The sequence below is a fragment of the Myodes glareolus genome, chromosome 19 (assembly GCF_982192425.1).
Source record: "Myodes glareolus chromosome 19, mMyoGla1.1, whole genome shotgun sequence".
NCBI classification, from domain to species: domain Eukaryota; kingdom Metazoa; phylum Chordata; class Mammalia; order Rodentia; family Cricetidae; genus Myodes; species Myodes glareolus.
In genome coordinates this window covers 66,503,590-66,517,929 of record NC_142044.1, presented here as the reverse complement: position 1 = coordinate 66,517,929, position 14,340 = coordinate 66,503,590, and the positions used below count along the sequence as shown (strand labels likewise).

The 14,340-nt window shown below is 54.1% G+C and overlaps 1 non-coding gene across 1 annotated transcript; it reads right to left on the bottom strand.

Moving 5' to 3' along the window:
* Positions 1–1,019: 1,019 nt before the first annotated feature.
* Positions 1,020–1,129, bottom strand: LOC125410259 (U6 spliceosomal RNA). The gene has a single exon (XR_007235013.2). It is a non-coding gene; the product is annotated as a U6 spliceosomal RNA (small nuclear RNA).
* Between the last annotated feature and the right edge of the window lie 13,211 nt (positions 1,130–14,340).

The window sequence follows — 14,340 nt, the reverse complement described above, 5'->3', positions numbered from 1 at the left end:
TTAGGGCCTGTGACCACTATGGGAAGCAGCAGGGCCAGGGCAAGGGGCTCAGTCCTGAGAATGGTGAGGTCAGGCAGCCCGAGGTGATTTGGGGGGTTCGTGCTGCCCCCTGGCAGCCACGGTGGAAATTGTCGAAACAGGCACTGCCTGGACCCTCAGTGGAATCCCAATCGGGTTGGATGCTGGCAGAGCTCAAACCCAATGCTAGGGTTGCTAGAGACGTGTCCTCCCTACGGGCAAGGGAGCAAGCGACGGCCCTTTCTCCCACCTGAAGCCCTGGGAACCCGCCCTTTCGCACACTCAGGAAGCGTTTCATTCTCTGGCTGAGTGGGGTCTACCAGGGTAACTCCAGTTTTGTAGTTCAGGGTCAGCTTCAGAGGAGGAGGCGGCTTTGCTTCCGGGGTGCAGCCGCACGGGAGTTGGCCCCCTGATCTAGTCTGTGAACAGACATGGTCCCTGGAGAGCTCACAACCTGGAGAGTGCAAGTGACCAAATATTTCTGCAGAGTCAGAGAGGGAGTTCTCAGGGAGGATGGCAGAAGCTCATTTTCTTTTCATCTCGATGTGTGTGTGAGATCATTGCTGTGGAATGAATCCAGGGCTTTTCATATGCTAGGCAAGTGCCCTACCACTGAACTACATCCCCAACCTTTAAAAAGCTGCATTGATGTTGTTATTTCTGACAGGATCCAGTTATGTAGCTCTGAATAGCCTGGAATTCGCCTTGTAGCCCAGACTGAACTGGAACTCAAGGTAATTCTCCTGCCTCAAACCTCTAGAGTGCTAGTATTACAGGTGTCAGCCAAAGTCTGAGGGAGGTTTTGTTTTGTTTTTCCCTTCTGTGTAACAGCCCTGGTTGTCCTGGAACTCGTTCTGTAGACCAAGCTGGCCTCGAACTCACAGAGATGCAACTGCCTCTGCCTCCCCACATTCCTGCCTGAAATAGTTTTAAAAAATATATTTGATTTTTTTCGAGACAGGGTTTCTCGGTGTATGTCTAGCTGTCCTAGAACTTGTTCAAAAAATATAGAATTTTCATTTCACAATTTTCATTTCATCATTATGCAGGGGCTATGCTAATCTTCTTTGTATCATTCCAATTTTAGTATACGTGTTGCTGAAGCGAACACAATTTATTTTTAATAGTGTCTTTCTACGTTGCCCAGGCTTGCTTTGAATCTGTGGTCCTTTGGTTTCAGTCCCTGAGCAACTGGGATTACAGGACAATTCCTCCAACTCTGTCCAGGAATCAAGAGGGCAGTCCAGGTGGCGGCAGCTCACGAGCTGAGGAAGGCAGGGAACCTGAGAGCGATCCCAGGAGCAGGGAGTCTACGGTCCTCTGACATCAGCGGGCGCCAGAGATGAAACTGCACAGGGCTACTGGTAGCGGGGCATAGTATGTCCTCGGGCAGAGCAGACATCACAATCTCTGTTCGAAATTCTTCAGTCCCTGGAGTTTAGGGTCCCCCGATCGCACATGCCCCCTTTTGGTAAGATAACCGTCTAGGAGACTGCACCGGTCCTTCAGGAAAGTCGGGCCGGGAGGGAGCTCAGGCTGTCCTGGAAGTCTCAGCGGTGGCGTCTAAGCTCGTCTGGATGAGGCGGACGGATGCCCAGAAGGTGGCGCGAGCCGGCGGCGGCGGTCGGGCACAGATGGAGCCACCGCCTGCCACGAATTGTGGCCCGCAGCCGAGGGCTGCTGCGCGCAGCTGGGTATGCAAATGTATGCAAACGACTCGGCGACAGGGCTGCCAGAGGCTGTCGTCGCTGTCGCGGAGAAGTTAGGGTGCGGTGTGCAGGGTCCCAGTGAGGGTCTTCTTACAAAGGTGCGGGCAAAGGACTGAGGAGGCCTTGGAGGACTGTCGCCGCCCGCCTGCTAGCTGCGTGTTCCTAAGCACGCGGGGTACGGTAGGCCAGGCTCCAACAATCCCGAGTGCGATCCCGCGCTCATCCCAGCCTCAGAACTCTCTCTTTCCAGGACCAGGCGATGCCCGGGTCTGAAGGTCCGTCCTCTCCCACCCTTCTTGAGACCTGTCTCCTGCCTCCCTTGCTGAAATTCTTCCGGAAGTCTAACCATAATCACACTTGCTGTTCGTACTTTATTTTTCCTAGTGGTTTGGTGAAATCCAGGTTGTTGTGTTTTGAGTGTGTGTGAACAGGCCGAAGTCTTCCTGGGCACAGTGAACAGCCGAGGACTGTCTGGCGCTTGGAGGTTCTCCATCGCCTGCGCCTCCCGCGGCGGCCACATGGGGTCTTCCTTGCGCCGAGAATGGGGACTCGCATGCCCCGCGCCCGCCGCCTCCCCCGCGTGCCCCTCCCTCTCCGCGCCTGCTGCCCCGCCGCGCATCTCCCTCCCCGCTGCTCCCAGCCACGCTCGACCTTCAGCTCCCCTACTCAGCGTCTTGGAATCTGCGCTTTCCCCGAGCCGAGGGCGCGGGAGGAAGCCACGGGGAAACTGAGGCCATCCGCCGGCCCAGCTTCGTGGTGCTCGGGTGCTGGCGCAGCTGAGGAGGCGGAAGGGGGCGATCAGAACGGAGTTGGGTGGCCTGGATGACAAAAAACAAACGGGAATGCAAGATGGGGAGGAGGAGGGCTTTTCCAGGAGGGGAACGGAGCTGTGAGCATGGGAAAGGGAGCGTGGGAAGAAAATCGAGGCACCCACTTTCTCCAGTGAGGCTATAGCTTGTAAGATTTGATTGCGGTGGTAAGACACCAGGAAGAACTTCCCCAATAGAGTCAACCCTGGATGCTCAGGGTGGAGGGCTTGAAGATGAGATTCCCGAGGACTTTAACCTGAAAGTCCCTCCTACTGGAAACTGGTGGAGGTGGGGAGAGGTGGGAGGACGCCCAAGTGGAGTGGATCGCCCTTCCCCCATGAGAACAGTCAGACCAGGTGCTCGCACGGTGGCCGTCCACTGGGACGCCCAGGTGGCCCCGCGCTCCGCCCCCGCCACTGGTTGGCGGCCCGCAGGAGTCTCCCTGGGTGGCCGTACTTCGGAAGCACCTGGTAGAGGCTGCAAGCTTCGCCCGTGACCCCTCGGGCGGCGACACCGCTCTGGGGACGCCGGCGAGTGGGACGCCCGGCTCGGGGTGGCGAGTCTCCCGCGCGCCCTCTGCTGGCCTTAGTGCCGCCTCCACTGCGGCCTCTCAGTCACTCAGTGGTGTGGGAAGATTTAAGAGCAGAGCTCCCACCCAGTTCTTCAGTCGCTGGAGACCAGGAGAGAGGGGATCCCCAGCAGCCCGACGCCAAAGCATCTTCCTGTCCACTGTGGAGGCTTTGGAATCCAGCCACTTCCCAGCGTCTCCCAGCCTGGCCCCAATGTACCAGCTCTCTTTCCCATTTGCCAGAGATGCCTTCCGAATACACAAACCAGTGTGGGCCCCTCTCCCACCTCCACACTGCACACAGGAAAGGACACCCCTATGGCCACCTCGGTCTTGCCTGAGTCCATCTGGCCGCCTCTCACACACACTTTCTCACTTGTCCTCAACAACTTTCCTGCTCATTCCTTAAAGCCCACTTCAAATGCCCACTCCGAAGTTTTTCCTTCCTGTGGAGTCCAGCGTGGCCTCTAACTTGTAGCCCAGTCTGGCCTTGAACTGATCCCCTGCCTCCAGCTTCCTGGTGCTGGATGGCATGTTTGCACCGTTATCCTAGGCTGCATGAATTTTAGAAGCGTCTCTCTAAAAAAAAGTTATTTCTATTTTATATAGAAGTGCACTGCATGTACACGTGCAGGCCAGAAGAGGGCACCAGATCACATTACAGATGGTTGTGAACCACCATGTGGGTGCTGCTGGGAATGGCACTCAGATCCTCTGGAAGAGCAGCCAGTGCTCTTAACCGTTAAGGCATCTCTCCAGCCCCCCAGAAGAATCTCTCTTTTGGAAGCTTTTGTCCTAGGCATGAGCTATTTATTATTCTGATGTTCCTGCTTTCATCTATAACAAGATAAAGTTCTTATCCACTCTTAGCGCTACTGGGAGCCCACCTAAGCTCTCTCACTGAAGCACCACATGGCTCATGTACGGTCCCTAGGCCTAGGGTGTGACCTCTACCTGCCTATAAGACAACTGGACAAGTAACTCCTGAAGTAGGTGCTGCCTCCATCTTCCCCTCCCAAAATATTGGCTGTCCAATATTTTTTAAATCAAATTTTTAAAAGATTTTTATTTATTATGCATACAATGTTCTGTCTGCAGGCTAGAAGAAGGCACCAGATCTCATGCTGGTTGTGAGCCAGCATGTGGTTGCTCAGACTTAAACTCAGAACCTCTGGAAGAGTAGCCAGTGCTTTTAACCTCTTTACCATTTCTCCAGGCCCTGGCTGTCCTATTTCTTTTGGGTTTTGTTTTGTTTGTTTGTTTGTTTGTTTGTTTGTTGTTTTTCGAGACAGGGTTTCTCTGTAGCTTTGGAGCCTCTGCTGGGATTAAAGGTGTGCACCACCACCGCCTGACTTTATTTCTCTGGTTTTACTGGGAACCCAAGTCTAATGGTGCTGCAGAGCCTAGTTGCAGATAGACAGGGGAAAGGAGGCCCTGCTTCCTGCAGAGTCCAGAGGTTTTCCTGGTAGTTTTTGGATCCCACCTAGTCCTCACTCATCTAGGCTGAGGCTTACAGGCAAAATCATAAATTCGGGAGACAAGAAGAGAGATAAAGATCATTTGTTGAAAATGGTGTCACCAATCACGTGCTCGGGAGAATGCATACGAGAATTCCCCAAACCTGGTGCTCAGATGCACAGCTCACCCGCTAGCCAACTCCTCCCTCTGCTGGAAGTTGCTGGAGGTTCACTCTATCCTCTGCATTCCTCTTCCACCTGCCAGGAACCTTGTGGTGGGGCGGGACATCCCCACCCACTACCCACCCTGTTAAAGATTACGTTTTTTGAAAGAACCTGGAGGGGAGATTCCCAAACTCCTAGTTTTTGAGTTTCAGGTTGAGGACAGCCAGATAAATAATGGCTTGCCAAATTAATTAATTATTTTATTAGCCTGAGTAATTATTAATCAGGCCATTAATCACCCAGCTGTGTCCCTTGAATAGCAATTAGTCGGGGGATGGGGGCAGTATAGAAGAAGCAGGCCACAGCTGTAAGGTCTGCCAGTCTCTGCTTCCCTCAGTCCTCGGAGAGATTCACACCCAGGCATGAATGTGAGTCTGCCTGGATCCCTTTGCCCTCTCCCTACACTGTCTGAGGTCACATGGGATAGGAGCACATCCACAGGTGACAGGAAGTGAAAGCGGTATGGAGATAGGGCTGGAGGTGTCGACATGTGCCAGACGCCTCCACAGCCGCTGTCCTGACTGATCACGGACATATGAAATGACTGATCATATTGGCTCCAAGTTTTGCCCATAAAATAATGTTTTGATGGGATGGAGTAATAGCTTGGTAGATAAGAACACTCGCTGTTTTCTAGAGGATCCAGGTTCAATTCCCATCACATAGTAGCTCTCAATGGTCTGTAAGTTCATTTCTGTAACTCCAGTTCCAGGGAGTCCAGTGCCCTCGTCTGGCTTCTGAGAGCAGCAGGTGTGATGCACTCCACAGGCTTGCATACAGGTGAAAACGCGCAGACACAGGAAGTAGTAATGAAATACATGCATACAGGTGAAAACACGCAGACACAGGAAGTAGTAATGAAATACATGCATACAGGTGAAAACGCGCAGACACAGGAAGTAGTAATGAAATACATGCATACAGGTGAAAACGCGCAGACACAGGAAGTAGTAATGAAATACATGCATACAGGTGAAAACACGCAGACACAGGAAGTAGTAATGAAATAGCTTTTAAAACCCCAATGTGGTGGAAACATGGAGATGCCAGCCACGCTTGAGGGCGGAAGGAGGGCACAGTGAGGAAAGAAGGTTAGGGCAGCAGGGCTGAGGCTCTTCACCTTGCTCCCAGAACCTCCGTCCCAGCATTACAATGGACCCAGCTCTTGACTATCAGTCCCTTGAATTTCCTGGGACTCTGTCACTGCCCATGGGGTTGGAGTATGTGAGATGGCAGAGCTGGTGAGGTGATGGCCAGCACAGTCACCTCTTTCTCATCTCCATCCCTCACTTCAGGCCCAATGGTGCCTTCTTTCCCTGAACCAGGTGCCTCTGCTGGAGCCCCTCCCTTGTTTATGGTTTTGTATTTATAGTAGACTGGTTTACAACCTGCCCAAGGCAGCTGCACTTGGGGGGCTCAGGCTCTGTCCCAGGGGCTGTGTTTACTTATGAGTGAGGGAGGCTGTTCTGACAGGCCAGACTACAGCTCAGGGAGGTGGGTGGGCTAAGGAGGGGCAGCTAGGACACAGGCACCCTGGGAAGCAGAAGGACACCTCCAACCTGCTTGCTCCCAGGTCTACTGGAAAAGAGGTTTCCCATGCCAGGTCCCCCTGTTTGGGGCTCAGGATACTAATGGAGAAAGAGCTCTCCTCTGGTCTCAGACAGGGAGGGCCTGTTTGCTCGCCCCTGCTCAATGTTTCTTCTTGCAGAGCTCTGGGGTAGGGCTGAGGGTCAGAGGTGGGCAGCTTCTGGCAGGACAGAGCTTGCCGTGACATAAACAGGGCCTGGATCCCAGCCTCTTGTTTGGAATTCTTGGTAGCTGGAGTGGTAGTGTGGGAGCGAATGGTTGGGCAGTTGGAGAGAAAGGGAGTGGAGAGGGCAAGGTGGACATCAGGGAGGGTGAGGGTGGGGGCACAACGCCATAGCCTGCGACATTACTGAAGGATATATGGACATTGGCTTTCAAGGAAGGTCTACTGCTCAAAGTCCCTTGAGCTTGCACGGCACCCTGTCTTCCGGAATCACCCAGTGATTCCTCTGAGATGACACATGCTGGCCTGCGTGGGAAGCAGAGAGAAAGGCGGGGGCTGCAAGGCTCAGGGTCTGGGGCCACAGCCTACTGGCTTGCAGCGTAGGCCAGAAGGCAGAGAGTGACCAGTGTTAAGGCCAGGTTGCCTGGTCTGGCATTCACGTCTGTCTGGGAATTGCTGTCTTCAGCAGACAGACTCTGAGATGTTAGCGCTGCTAGAGTCCTGCCTTTGCCAGCAGGAAGAGCTTCTCCTTCGACCCGTCGTCCTTAACCTACTGTGTGTGCCCTTGGGTGGTGGGGACTGGGGTGGGGGTGTGAGAGGGCTGGGGTGTATAGGAGGGTAGGGTTTGCTCCACATCTCTGATGGCCCTGTCCCCAGATCTTTAGGTCTCCAGTGGTATCACAGACCTTCCTATAGCTATGATTGTCCACCCTCCCGGTTCTTCCTCAGTCAGGGGGCATCTCAGGAAAAGGCCATGGAGTTTTTTCTCTTGCTCCCACTGCTGAGCTGACGAACTACTTGGTGCCCTTGCAGCCCTTCCTCAAGGGTGCCGCTCCACCTGTCCAAGATTTCCCATAGAGCCTGATTCCTACACCCAAACCTTGCTAGTCTGCACTTCTGTGACTCTTTTGCAGATTCCAGTGCACCTAAGGTAACATGGAGAGGAGCCCCTTTCAGTCACGGGCTCCCAGTCGGTCCCTGGCAGAGAGTGCAGTTCTCTGTACTGCCAGCAGAGGGCAACACGCACGCAAGTTCGACCGAAGAGTGCGTAGGGGAGCTAGAGGTCTAACTAGCTTGGTAGGAGAGTCAGCAGAACGTTTGTAGGGCTACTGTTCACAGAGGGAATCTCTGGTTTTTGCCTTATTTACAGACTCCATAAAGCTAATCATATCAGCTATAATTTGAGGCAGGAAGTTTGTACCCGACCTGTCACATTCTCAAAAGAGCTGTGAGGAGCCATGATTTCCATTCTTCTTGAAAGAATGAATTAAAGCTGGGGAAGGTTAAACCGCGCAACCCAAGGTCACACAGCTAGCAGGGGCACTCAGGTGGTGCTCGGTGGCTCTGCATGGGGGGTCCTGCTCCTCCAGCTCAGTGTGCTGCCTGCAGGCCCCCAGGTCCCAGCCTCTTCCTTCCGGTGCCCAGCAGGGTTCAAAGGACAACTGGGCGGGGAGCCGGCGGGGAGCCCCCCTCCCACCGCAAGCCTCCTAGCCTGGCCAGATGCCTTTGGGGCCTGGAGACAAGGACCGGAGAATGGGGCAGCCATAAACAGCGTCCTGGCTGCGGGTGGCTGTAAAACTAGTCCGGGCCCAGGCTGGAATGCGCAGGAATCCTGGAAGGATTTTCGGCGGGGTCTGGCTGATAACACCTTTGGGGCCCTGGGGTCAAAAGGGAATCCGCCCCCCTTCCCTCCCACAGCCCGTGGTTCTGCAGCCCTCCAGACAGATGTCGGTCGTCTGGAGATGTCAGTCAAATGTCTGTCTCCCAGACCCTCTGTGCTCTTTCCCAGAAGTAAAGGTCCTCATTTGAGCCTGCTGGCTGTGTAACTTGGGGTTTCTCCGCCATTCTCCCCTTCCCTATGAAACGGGGACCACTGTGACCACATCCCTCAGGTCTGAAAAGCACGGAATACAGGGCCTTGTTCACAACACCACTGTGTTCCGGATTTCTTTTCTGTAGAGAGATCAGGGTCAGCGGAGGAGTGTCCTTCTCGTTCTTTTCACAGACCTTCCTAGGATCCAGAAAGGAAGCTGTTTGACAGGGCGTGCCTAAGGACCAGGAAAGGTGAAGCTGCTCAACCTACCTGCCTAAGCAGGCCAGACCCCTAGCCTAGCTCCGCGGAAGAGGCTGCCATGCCGCACTTGGTCAGCAGGGGGCAGCAGACGCCCGGCCTGTGGCATCCAGAAGTGGTGTGCCAGCGAACATGGCACTGCATAGCAAGACAGAGGAGAGCAAAGGGGAGATGAGGGCATGCGAACAGCAAGGTCAGGTCAATGCCCTTACCTCTGAACCTATGTGTGTACGAGTGAGATAGAAGAGTGCTTTTATTCCCTGTGACCCAGGCGACATGCCCAGAGGTCGTGTGTGTCTTAGAACGCACCCAACCACCAAGTTATCACACTATTATAGTCAGAGGGAACTCGGGTCGTCTGATGGTCCAATCCCTTTGTCTTGAGATGAAATAGCTGAGACTGGGAGAGGTCAAGCTGCTCACCCAGGCTTCCAGCAATTCGTCCATTTCCACTGAGGTCTCTCGTGTGGTTGGTGCATTGGTAAGAAGAGGTATCCACCTTCCCTGTGCAGCTCAAACTGGGAGCCCACTCCAGGGTGCTGAGGGTGCTCCTGCTGTCCTGCCAGCTCTAACAAACCCTCCTGCCTCTGCCTTATGGCCCAGATGAACCATGTGAAGGCAAAGCAGGCATCTGGTGACAAAAATACAAACCTCATCGTGGGTGGTGGTGCACACCTTTAATCCCAGCACTTGAGAGGCAGAGGCAGGTGGACCTCTGTGAGTTCAAGGGCAGCCTGGTCGGCATGGTAAGTTACAGGACAGCCAGAGCTATATAATGAGAGTCTTGAAAAAAACCAAAAAAGAATATAAACCTTTTTTTTTTAATCGGAAGCTCATAATCCAATCTGGTTCAAATTCACCATGTAGATGAAGATGACCTTTGACACTTCTGGTCCTTCTGCTTCCAGGTCTCCTGCCTTCACATCTTACCTGTGTTTCCCACTATGCCTAGGCTAGAACCTAGGAACCATACACGCTAGGCAAACATTGTACCTATCCTCAGCCTAAAAGCCACTATTATTCCCACCATTATTACCGCTGACATTTGTACAGAGTTTATTCCCACACACATCAGGTCATTTAATTGCTCTATCTCTCAACAGCCCCACAAGGGAGGCATTTTGACCCTTCACCTACTATACACGAGACATCAAGGTTCAGAAGGGTCAAGGGTCTAGTCTGAAATCACACAGTCAGCCAGTAACCAGACTGCCCTAACTGAGCACCAACTTCCAATCATGGCACCAGCCGCATGACAACTGGATACCCGTCAGATGGTGCCAACCTCTTCTCACTCTTCATTGCCTGGAATCCATAACTAAAGCCTGGGGGAGAATTTTGAAGAGGGGTGAATGGAGGCTTCAATCAATAAGCAGAGGGGGTGGAGTTGGGACAGGGATAGGTCCAAATCTCCCAACCTGGTTGTCTGGCTCCAAGTTACTCCACAGTCTGTCTTTACCAAAGTCACAGGCCACAGTGAAGTAGATTCAGAAACAAAACCTGGATTCCTAGAACTGCTCTTCTAGAGGACTCAGGTTCAATTCTCAGCACCCACAAGGCTGCTCACACCCATCTGCAATCCCAGCAGGCACCCTGGAGTGGACTCCAGTTTGAGCTGACACCCTTTTCTGGCCCCCATAGGTGGTACAGAGAATCACATTAAGGCAACCCATAGTTAGTCAGACAGACACGCACACGCACGTGCACATACACACACACACACACACACACACACACACACACGCCTACACTGGACTCAGCCCAGTTCTCTGCATTGCTCTTGGGAGGGGCCATGGTGTTCTGGGAAGGCAGGATCTTAGGCAAGGTTGGACAACAAGGTAATTGGAAGCACGTTGTCCTTCCATCTTCTTGGGTATTGGTTTCTTACTCTGCTTCTGTCACCTTTTCCTGCTGCCTATTGTCTGTCCTCTCTCAGCCTGGGCATCTCCTCTTGTCCCTCTGCCTCCCAGCCTGCCTGGACCAGCTTCCTGCAGGGCTGCAGAGCTGCCAGACTGAGGAGGCACCACCCAGGGAGGAAGGGGTACACCCAGGCTGGGAAGGGAATGCAGCAGCCTGGCCCTATTAACTGCCCCCTGACTCATCCCCCAGTGTTCTCCCTGCCCTGCCCCCGGTGCAGCTTCAGGATCCATCATGCCCTGGCCTGTCATGCAACTGAACAGCTAAATTTCAAAGTTACAGTACAGAATTAGCCAGTCCAACTGAGGGAGAGCTGGGATCCAGGATGGCCTGGGGCCCTGAAAACCAACAGATCTCCCCTGGTTTTTCCAGATCCTGATGATATTCTACCCCAGTGTCTGGGAGTCCTTGCTGCACTGCAGATGCTGGGCTGGGCTCAGCAGGCCAAGCCTCTGGTTCAGGAGACTAAAGGGACAGGGGCCCCATGATCAGAACTAGGAGCAAGATCAGGGTCTGGAGTGGGACACTGGGAGGCAGGACAGGACAGTGCATGTCCCCTTCTTGGCGGGTGGAGACCGGCTTGCAGCTTGATGGGGACCTGACTGTGTTTCCCTTCGTGTGCCAGCACAAGTCCACATGAGTGGCTCTGGGGTGACATAATCAGGTGTGGAGCATCGAGAGTCAGAGGTCTCTGCCACCCTGTGCTGCCCCACAAAATCCCAGAATCGGGATCTTAATGCTCCACACCTTCAGCACTGATGCTCTGCTCAGTCCACGTGGAGAGGCCAGTGCGGGTGCTGTGGTCAGTCCACGTGGGGAGGCCAGTGCGGGTGCTGTGGTCAGTCCACGTGGGGAGGCCAGTGCGGTTGCTGTGGTCAGTCCACGTGGGGAAGACAATGTGGATGCTGTGGTCAGTTCATGTAGGGAAGCCAGTGCGGGTGCTCTTAGGCTGCATCACCTCAGGACAGTCAGGGACCATCCCTAGCCATTCCATCTGAGGTCCAGCCACGCCTTGTCTATGGCCTTTGCTCAGCTGTGGGTGTCCATTTCTCCTTCTCTGATGGACACAACTGTCCCTTTCTTTTCTGCTGTCTCTTTCTCTCTGTCGTTTTGGTTTTTAATTAGCTAATGTATTTTCAGAGAATGTCATCATGAATCCTTTCTGGGAAGTCTTCTCTGTGGTCTGTCTCAAGTCTCTCCTCCAAAGCAGCTTGCATCTGGATTCATCTCTCACAGGGGAAGCCGGCAGCCACAGGTGTCCCCCTGACTGTCAGCTCTTTCTGGTGCCATCCTGTCTCCTGCCCTCTTCTTGTGTTTACCTCTCTTTCCTCCTCAGAGTTCCAAAACTGTTTCTATGGTTTAAAACAGCTAAAAAGTAAAAATAATCCCATAGTGAAGCCTCTAGGTTAGATATCTGGAAGGACTTCCAAACAGCCCAGGAGAGGAGTCCTGAAGAGGAAGCTGATCTGGATTAAAGCCCCCCCAGTCCCTTCTTGCCATCCACTTTCTACACCGTGAGAGTCCTTCACCTCCGTCATGAGTGCTGGCAAGGGTACAAGGCTCCCGGTCTCTTCAGGGCCCGACCAGTGCTGCAGGCACCCTATCCTTGCCCTTTGTCGCTGTTCTGTTCTAGAATGTGTGCTGCCCATCTACCCGGTCATCACCTCAAGGCCAGTCTCTGGATGCCTGGGAGGTGTGGGGATACGCCTGTGGATTCGGTGGTGTGGGAGGCTGGGCACGCGCCCGAGAGGGCTCTGCTCCACCTGGACCCTAGGCCTTCCTGTGCTCTTGTGGCCTCGGGGCAGCCTGACTGACCGCCAACACACCCACATTGTGCTGAGCAGACACAGACCACACTGGAGGGTTTGAGTCTTCAGGGTCTGTTTGTGATTCCCTCTAAGGGCTCCTGGGACACACACACACACACACACACACACACACACACACACACACACACACGACCTCGCAGGGAGAGGTTTGGAAGGGTAGAGTCCATTGCATCCCTGTGACCAGTACCTGAGTCATTACATGCTGAACAGCCCTGGTTGCCCTGGAAGTCACTCTGTAGACCAGACTGACCTGGAGTTCACAGAGGTCCGCCTGCTCTGCCTTCCGAGTGCCGGGACTAAAGAGTGCACCTCCACTCTAGACTTTCGCGCTGAAGTCTTAAGACAGTAGGCCAGATATGGGAGTTTCACCCGGTGATCTCAGCACGTGACAAAAACAGGAGGATTGGAGCCAGCGGCTCCCCTACCCAGTCTCTCCCCTCAGGGCTGGGATCACGGGTATGCCTGCCATACTATGCAGAAATCATCCAAAATCAATTTGATCTGTTTGGATAGAAGAGGAAGCTGAAGCCCAAGGGGAGATGAGCCAAGGTCTGGTAGCTATGAGAACCAAAGGCGTTAGGCTGTGTCCTCCGCCCCGGGCCTGGGGCTAACCAGCCACGGGGCTCACACCGCAACAGCCTCCCGAGCAGCTGTCCAGGCCTCAGAGCCAGTCTGGGTGCAAGGCGGCGCCACCCGTCCTGTCCTGAGTGGCCACAAGGGGGCTCCGGGGCCAGGCTTTTTCCTCCTCTTGGCTGGAGTTGTGAGGACGCCAGCGACGCCAGGCAGGACGCAGAGCTGCCTTGCACCTCGGGTTACTCCAGCTCCTGCCCCTACAGCTGCCACCGAGGGGCCCGTACCAGCCCTGACGCTGACAGACTCATCCAGACTTTGACTTCACTTTCCTATCCCAGAATTCCTTCCATGTCTCAGTCAGTAAGTCCTTCCAGTTGTCTACCCTCCATTTCAGCTTCAACTGAGGAAGACAGGAGAAGGTGGACGCTGCTGCTTCCTCCTCACCACCCTCCTGATGCTCCTCCCTTATCCTCAGCCAGGTCCTCCTTTTCTTCTTCTCTTCCTCTCTTCCCGCTTCCACACCCCCACTCCATCCAAGGCAAGAAGCTATTCTTCTCTGGCTCTGTTTTGTCATTGCTGAACCTTGAAAATAGAGTATCAGGAAAGATGTAAATTAGGTACCAGGAAGAACTTCTTAACAGGGCCATGAGCTGGAGGATTTGGCGAACAGGAGACTGAATGCAGGCAAGGGGCTTGTTCCTCTGGAGCAGGCTGTGACTCCGCGGGGTCAGGGAGAGTATTGTGACCCACAAGTCCCCACCTATATTCTCTCGGAAAGCAGAGGGGCAGTGTTGCTTCATGGGGTCTTGAACAACCATGGGCACACCTGAACCCTCTGCCAGGGTCACAGTCACTGGTGTTCCCTAGAGGCCCAGGCGGCCAGAGAGAGGCCAGCAGCCTCCTACACTGGAGTGAGCAGGCCTGCCTGAGCCCGAGGACTACAACTCCACAAAACCAGCCTGTGCACCACCCAACTGTTCCAGCGGGCAGGTGGCAACCCTCTGCCTCCCCTTCTTTCCAAAGCTAGGGATAGGGCAGGAGGGAGATGCATCCAATTTTTAGGCAGAAAAAATGGCTTAGGTCTGTGTGGTGGTTCGCGCCAGGAGGATCACTGCAAGTTCCAGGACAGCTGAGCCACACTGGCCAACTCCATCAAGGAAACCCAAACCAAACCGAAAAATCAGGGTAAGAGTGACCAGGCCCAGCTGGATCTACGCCTGCCGCCTGCCGGGGTCAAGGCCTACTCTTTCCTGACTCCGCCCTCCACCGACTAAGCCCCCAGGGCTCGGACCCCCGCCCGACTCCGCCTCTTCTCTCGTTGTTTTGGGTTCGCTGCTCTCTTTCGCGCCTCCCCATCCATGTTCTCCGCGCAACCCTAGTTTCTTTTTTCCCCCTTTCTCCTGACCTTGTCCTT